Source organism: Emydura macquarii, unplaced genomic scaffold (assembly GCF_026122565.2).
Source record: "Emydura macquarii macquarii isolate MOO-44397 ecotype Brisbane River unplaced genomic scaffold, CSIRO-AGI_Emac_v2 contig_1027, whole genome shotgun sequence".
NCBI lineage: Eukaryota > Metazoa > Chordata > Testudines > Chelidae > Emydura > Emydura macquarii.
Window position 1 is genome coordinate 15,182,331 of NW_027131164.1, and position 8,056 is coordinate 15,190,386.

At 38.0% G+C, this 8,056-nt stretch overlaps 1 long non-coding RNA gene across 1 annotated transcript; it reads right to left on the reverse strand.

Annotated features, from left to right (window-relative positions):
* Positions 1–1,686: 1,686 nt before the first annotated feature.
* LOC137150841 (uncharacterized) lies at positions 1,687–5,472 on the reverse strand. Its single transcript, XR_010919091.1, has 3 exons — positions 5,201–5,472; positions 4,049–4,143; positions 1,687–2,928 (listed from the first exon to the last, which is right to left on the reverse strand). It is a non-coding gene; the product is annotated as an uncharacterized lncRNA (long non-coding RNA).
* Between the last annotated feature and the right edge of the window lie 2,584 nt (positions 5,473–8,056).

Genomic DNA, 8,056 nt, shown 5'->3' on the forward strand with positions numbered 1-8,056 from the left:
AGTTTTCCTCAAAGAGACCTATGAACCTTGAGAATAACCTGTGCTGAGTTTTGAATATGAACTGAAACAAACCCAGGCAGACATTTTTCACATTGATTTGATGCAAGGATTTTTCTGGGTATAATCTGGACCTTGAGTTCTTTCTTCAGGCTGTGATAGCTTGTTGACTGCTATGAAATCCAAATCTGCAAAGGGATGCAGTACACTTTTTCCTTCTTATGAAGAAACGTGCTGTGTATGAGCTGGTTATCAGCCACACAGATTCCCAACAGTCAAATAAGCAGAAAATATCCTGGATACATCTTTTATTATATCACTGTGCAACAAAGAAACCTGCAGGGTATGACTCATAAGGTCCATATGCAGGGCAGATTGCAGAACAAACCACTCCAGAGACATAAGACTAATTATTCCTGGTGTTCAGCCTCATTGTCAGGAAAATTCTCAAAAGATCTCTCGATACGGGCACAAAGTGCTTGAAAGATCTCAACATAAAACAGGCCGTGTAACATCATTAGTGCAAAGCTTGCTTCCACTGGATCTATGACATCCACAGATGACATTGAAAGTGAGTGGAACATACAAGGTCATTAATGAGACACACAGTCGGCATTCCCAAGCACACAACACAGGACTCATCTGATGAGAAAAAATGATTCCAAGGGAGTGTTGTCTGCAGAGAAACAGAGGCGCATATAAAGCCCTGATTTCTGAACCCAGTCTGTTGATTGGACACCACACTATAAAACATCACTGCTAGAGGGATGCAAAACAGTGACTATCAAACTTAGTCTGATATCAAATATGTTCCCCCAAATATAAAAAGTCTGTTTGCCCAACTGCAAAACGTGCATGCCCCATGTTAACTCACCTCCACCAAGCTCTGCCATGGTGACTCCCTGCCATATTGCAATGCTGGACGAAGGCAGGGGAAGGGTATGAACAGCTAATGCAAACACTGACAAATCACTGAATAATCCATTTGTCATCACTGACTAGCACTTGACAGAGATGCACATCAGCCACTGCATAATTGCATAAATAAGATTGCTAAAACCAAGGAAGTCAAAGGCCAGATAAAGCTATCAATTACCCTCAGAGTAATCCTATTGACTCATTGAATTTCCTCTGGGTTTATATTAGGTAATCAAGAGCAGAATTTGGCCTGTTGAATAGTTATTTTACTTCAGAGTAAAGTGAGTTATATTTTAACCTTGGATTCAGGGGTCTGAGTTTCTCTGATAACAAATGATAGCATCAGTAACACCTAAATTTGCAAGTCGCTGCATTTCTTACATCACTTCATCTATCAGCAGCTGTAGGGGAGGAAATACAGAACCCTGAATTTTGCAAGCAAAAGAAAAAATTATCATCAAAATATATTGTTTTAATGCATATTTACTTGTAAATGTACTTCTACTCACCCTATTAATGATCTGGGATAATAAACAGTGTTTTTTTAAATGCATTCATTTGAAATGCTGTTATTTTTAATAACCTAGAATTTCAAATTACTGATTATGATTAAGGTGCTTCTGAAACTATAATGATGGATGCAGTATGAGTGTATAGACAGAGAAGTAGATAGATTGTGCATATACTATAACTGAAAACTCCTTGTGCCAAATTTGTTTTAAGTGGAAAAAGATTTGTCAATTGTTTTTTTCCTCTCTATTTTTTTGTGTTTGTTTTTTTTTAAATTAAGAAGGAACACACACATAACAGGCTATTATGAAATAACAGTTTGACATGGACCTATAGCACAAGAGGTAATTTAGCATTAAAGATACCATTCTGTGCTCAATTTACACCAGGAAACGAGGGTGCTATTTCATGGATTCTTATCATATGAGAAGTGCCAAGTGAAATGAAACAGTTGTGTGTCCTCAAGACAACAAGAGTGACACTTTTGGTCAGCTAAGAGAGGTCAGAGAATGTCCAGAGAATAAGCATTCAGAGTGAGCGAGTAAATATGCAATGAAGAACTGAGAAACAAAACAATGCCCCAAAATATCTGAATGTTTAGCACCTAGAATGGTGGTTGTTTCTTACCATTCTCTATTACTTTATCTATATTGTTGTATTGATTTCTCTGTTGCTGAGCACATCATATAAAATCACATGGTTAGCAATATTGCCTTTTTTCTAATTACAATTTGTATGATCTCAGAAGTAGTAGTGCTCTTAAAAGCTCTGTTTAAGAAGAGGAGACAGTCTGATACAGGAGTGATGCCATCTTATTGGCCAATCACCAATACTGAAAGCTCACATTTATGCTGATGTTTTAATGGATGCAGTTTCTTGTCAGAAGGAACATGATTTACTGTAAGTGAGATGAGCAAGTTGGTTTTTTGTTTTTTTTTTTTGCTTTTGTATCCAAAGACAATCAATAACTAAGAAGTTATTATGAATAATGTCTGGGAATCAGTCTCCCATTATTACATACCAAATGGTTTTGGTAATATCAAAAAGAAATGTACCATAGTAACTTCCTTTAATATTTATAAGACTTGATTCTAAACGCCTTACTCAGACAAAACTTTGTGTACTTCTCCTTTTAGCACCAACAAATACTACCTCTCTGGCTGAAGTTAATACTCTGAAAGCAATTATTTACCTCCTGAGGTGTAAACAACAAGGTTTTTTCTTTTCCATCTATTTTCCTTGAGAATATTAGGCACTAGTGTGCTGCACTATAGCTGCCCCATGTGGACTGCACGAACTAAAAGGTAATTTAGTTCTGTCCGAAAGAGGAGCAGCACCAGAAGCATCCACAGAGGGGAGTTACAGCAAAGCATGCTCATGCATGCTGCAGTCCACACCCCACGTAGTCCAAATTCCAGAGCTGTGTAGACAAGCGCTGGTCATAATAAAAGGAAGTCCAGATATTTCTTATGAAGACTTCGGTCTCTGTTTCTTGTATGGTCACTAAAAAAAAAAAACCACAAAAATAAATATTAAACTAATAATAAATAATATAGAAATATATGAGGGCCAGATTCGGATACCTTCATTCACATTGAGTAGTACCTTGCTGCACTCAATTGCTGTAATCAATGGGGATGCTTGCCGAGTAAGGTACCACTTGGAGTAAATGAAGGCAACAGAAACTGATTGTTAGAGCTCTTAAACTTTGAAGGATTTCTATTGGATGGAATCCTGGCCCCACTGAGATTCAGGAGAGTTTTGCTATTGTCTTCAATGGGAACAGGTTTTCATCAACTCACTAATCCTCCCATCACTTATGATGTAAGTATTATCAACCCCATTTTACAGTTTGGGAAACTGAGGTGAAATGACTTGAGAAGACTGTTAATTGAACCGGCATGATCAAGCAAGGCCTGAGAACCCCCATCTACCACTGACCACAATGGGAATCAAGGACACTCAACACTTTAAAACCTTGGAGGCTTGCCCATTGGTCTCAGTTTCAGATTAATTATAAATCATAAATTCCACTCTGCAAACTAGACTCATGTTCATACATGCTCAGAGATTAAAGACAGAAGGGACTATTAAATCATCTAGTCTGATCACCTGTATATCACAAACCCTTAAATCTCATTCTGTTACCCCAATTCTGAGTTGAGCCAAGTAATTTGGGATCATGCCTAAGGAGCTAAATATTGACTAAGATAATATATATTTTACTCTTATTTATCACAGAAGAAGTTAACACTGATTCTTAGCTTTTTTCAATGAAATTGGGGGGTGCTAAATATAAAATTAAATTTTATCACAAAATATTTGAAAGTGGTGTATCATAAGACTTACTAGGAAAGACTTTAAAATAAGATTGTATATCTCTTCTTGCTTTCTCTATACCTTTCTGTCAGCAAATTTTTTAAAAAAAGACTATCAATTTCAGAATATATGTTACAAACAATATGTTTCTTAACCTATGTTTCTAGCAACATCAGAGAGTATTAAAAATTATAGCATTTTAAAAATCCAATGCACTTGTCATTATTTACATGAACCTGCTGAGAGTGACAATTTGTCCCACTCTAATGGTGACTGGGCCATACAGTTAGGTTGATGAGCCTACCTGGCTAACATTGGAGGGTCTTTTAGCTCTAGCAGTAGTACTTCATGCTTTCAAAGTTAGAGGTCCCAGGTCCTGCTGCAGTCTGGCATTAAAAGCTGGTTTGGGGGAATTAACATACAGTTGTTTTGATTATTGATTCTATCCACTCTGTGCTGTGTCTATCCAACAGCAACCATCTACACTTGCAGGAAACCCTACAGAGCCCTATAGAAAAATTCAAGGCAAAACTAATTTTTAAGGAATACCAGCCCCAGAAAGCTTTCTTCATTGTTTTACCTTATATGTTTGTATTAGAACTGGTTGAAAATCTTCTGGCAAAACAGTTTTCATCAGTAAAAGCTGATTCTACAAAATTGAAATAGTTCATGGGAATGCATCAATTTCATCCCAATTTTTAAAGGGAAATTATCAAAATGTTAGTTTTAATAAGGTCAGAACCATTTGTTCAAAATATTATATTTCAACTCTTAAAATATAAATGTGAAAATGATAAGTTGAAATGAAATATTTCAAAAAGGTTATTTTGATTTCCAAGACAAAATATTTAGAAATTTTGTTTTGTGGTAAATTTGAAAATGAAACTTTTCATTCCAATTTGGGACAAAAGAAACTTTAAAATGTTGTCATTTTCTCCTGAACAGAAATTCTGAGTTTTGACCAGCTCTCGTTGGTATTGTGTATGGTGCTCTGCAGGATAGCATATGGGTCACAGGACACTAGGCATCTGTAAATGGGTGCCAGTCGCTCCTCCCCCTCTGGATTGGAGGGAGGCCACACTGCCTCACTCAATCACCATCTACTGACAGGGGGAATTAGCCAATAAAGAGTCAGTCACCCCTGGTCCTCAGACAGGAAGCGTAAGTATGTAGTCTATGGCTCAGGTAGGAGTTTGAGCACTTCAGCAACCTAGGGGCTCAGGTTTCTTGTGGGGGGAGTTGTCACCCCAAGGGTAGGATGGCAGGGGAATAGGGGGATGCAAGCCCACTCAACTCCACCATGTCCCAGCCCAGGCCCCTAACAGTGGGTGAGTGCGCCACCACTGGGTCAGCAGGGAATCCAGCCAGAACACACTGACCAGAGCTCAGGTCCCTACACAGCCAAATATCAGCCAGCTATCCCTGGGCTACTTCCTACTCCCTCCTCAGGGTGTACCTGGGTCCACAGGGCATGCCTGGTCTCCCCAGGGTAAGTGGCAGCAGCAGTTCCTGTGGTTCCACTGCTAGTGCAGGCTCCCCAGCAGGCAGGGCATTTTTGGGCTCGTCAGCAAGGGCAGCAGCCTGGGTCCACAAGGCATCATCATTCTCCCCAGGGTAGGTGACCAGCAGCAGTGCCCCTGGGCTTGTTGGCCAAGGCAGCTGCCTGGAGCATACCAGATGTATCTGTCTCCCTTACTATCCCAGCTCCAAATGAACTGGAAGCCCTGCCTTTTATACTTCCTGTCCCACGCACCCACCCACCCACTCTGGTGGGATGGGCACCGTTGGTCCAGCTCCGCCCACTTAGATAGAGAGGATGGCTCCTCCCCCTCTGGCTCAGAGGGAAGCCACACAGCCTCACTACAGCATCAAACAAGGGATGTCTTTAAAATACAGGACAAGATGGTATCCAAATATATCCCAAATATCCTATCAATCATTCTTGTTGACCATTATACTCCCTGTCCGTTAAGCCTGAAAGGTCTGTTTACAATCACCACCCATATTTTCAATCTGTCTTTGGTTATTGTTCACAGATGTGGATGGGTGGGTGTGTGGGGGAGAAGGGGATATTATTAATTGTAAATAGTTTAGCATTCTCTCAAGACAGGAGGCAGAGCACAATATCACTGCCATATCTGCCCAACACTCAACTCTATGGCTGAAAATAGAAGGCTAGATTCTCTGTTACCCTGTACCTTTTATAATCATTTATACCTGTGCAAAGCAGGAGTCATTACCATAGTGATTTAGTAGCATTTAACACTCTATTTTGCAAGGTGCAATTCATCAGAGAACCAACCCCAGTAAATCCTTCATTACACACTTAATCCCAGACCTCTCCAATACAAATTGTGGATAGTACATACCTGGTCTTATTTTATTTATGCACTAGTACAAAGTAATTTATTTGATGTGATCTTTCCCATGTCTTATGTACATTTCCATGCAAAGTTAATTAAATAATTTCAAATATTAGGGCAGGAACTGAAAATATCTAGAGAGAGATTTTGTCAAGGTGCCCGAGACTAAAGAATATAAAATAATTACCTGCTAATGAACAAGTTTAAACTGAATTATTTAGGTCAAAAGAAACAGAAATACTACACAGATTGGAAGCAAAACATGAAATGGGGATGGTGAACTGTCTGGTGAATATCAAAGAAATCAGGGCCAGTTTATGAATCATTTTGAAACAAGAAAAAGGGTCCAATTCTGACAATTTATTCACAATAACAAAAATTGACCTTCTTTCATTGTATTACTGGTAGAAATTCTTTGAGTCACTAAGCAATCCTTTAACAACTACAGCATTTCTGCTTGAAAATCATTCCTTATATAATGCAATATTTTAGCTCTCCCCTCCCCCATCTGCTTTTCAGGTTTCAAACTCTGAAGAGCTCTCCAAGATAGTCTAATGGAATACTTCACAGCAGGTTTTTTCTTAAAAGCATCTTTCTTTTCTGTTTCTCCCTCCATGAATAAGATTCAACTCTTCTAAAAACAGGTCTGACTGTGATACTTAATCCAGCTGGAGAGAAGGAGCCAGTGTCGCATAATACTTGGCTGCTGGGTGTGAACTGACTGCAGCAAAAAATGGGTCAAATTTGGATTTAACCTAAGTTTCAATTTTTGATTGTTCTATACACCTCATCCTTTGTTTATTGTCTCTTGTCTCACATTGAAGATGATACAGTTACACTGAGGTAAAACTGGTGAGAGAAGAGAATCGGGCCTCTAGCTTTTAGTCCACTGTTTGCTACTTTCTCACTCATTTTATATAATCATCTTTCTTTGTTATTTTTTTTTAAACTCTGCCTAGTAAATTTTCCATTTTTCTACTTCTTCTTTTGTAAAGATGGAACCCAAATAGAAGCCTTGTTCCAAACTCCAGATCAAGATCCAAACTTCATATCTCTGTTCCAAAAAGAAGCAACTTCATTTCCAAAGCCAGTTAATGTTGCTGAGTGACAACAATATACTAATCTACCATTTTGTTTCCAAATCCACTTGAAAGCCAGGAAAAGAATAGTTAATGACATCATACGCTGCAAGCTATCCATGAAATAAACAAATTATTCTTATTGAGAAGAAGGTAATAAATGTGTCATCATACCACAACTACTTTAAGGCTGATTCAAAATGAATACTATTATATTACCAGTAATCAAAAAATATAAATATAACAGCCTTTTGAAAAGCAAACTTTAATTTGAACATATATGTTTATGTTTCATTTTCAACAAGGTTTTGTTGTGATTTCTCTAACACGTCAAAAGGCAAATCCTTAACTTCACTATTGCCTATCCACCGAGATTTATTATCAGCCTAAGCAAAAAATTTCATTGCCTCTTCTAATCAAATCTGGAGGACTTGTGAACTCCCATTAAACTTACTTAACTACTTCACAGGGGGGTGTTTGAATTAATTAATTAGTTCCTGTTTGTACAGTACATTGAATATGTAAAGCACTGTGTAAAACCTATGCTGTTATAAAAAAAATAATTATTAATAAATACATCTTACCCTTTGACTCTTTCCAGCTCAGCTGCAGATCACCCCTGCAATGCTGTTAGAAGCAATCATTTAATGGGCCAGATGCTATGCTGTAAATTGGCATACCCCTGATTTAAATGGAGCTAGGCTAATTTACACCAGCTAAGGATTTAGTCTTCTATTAAACCAAAAATCACAGCTAGTTAGAAAAATAATCATTTTTAAACTTTAAAAAGAATTGTTCTTGTTCTTGCTTTAGCTATTTGTCTTTCTGTCTTTCCCCTCAGATACCAGGGTGTTTTTAGCATTATGTTTG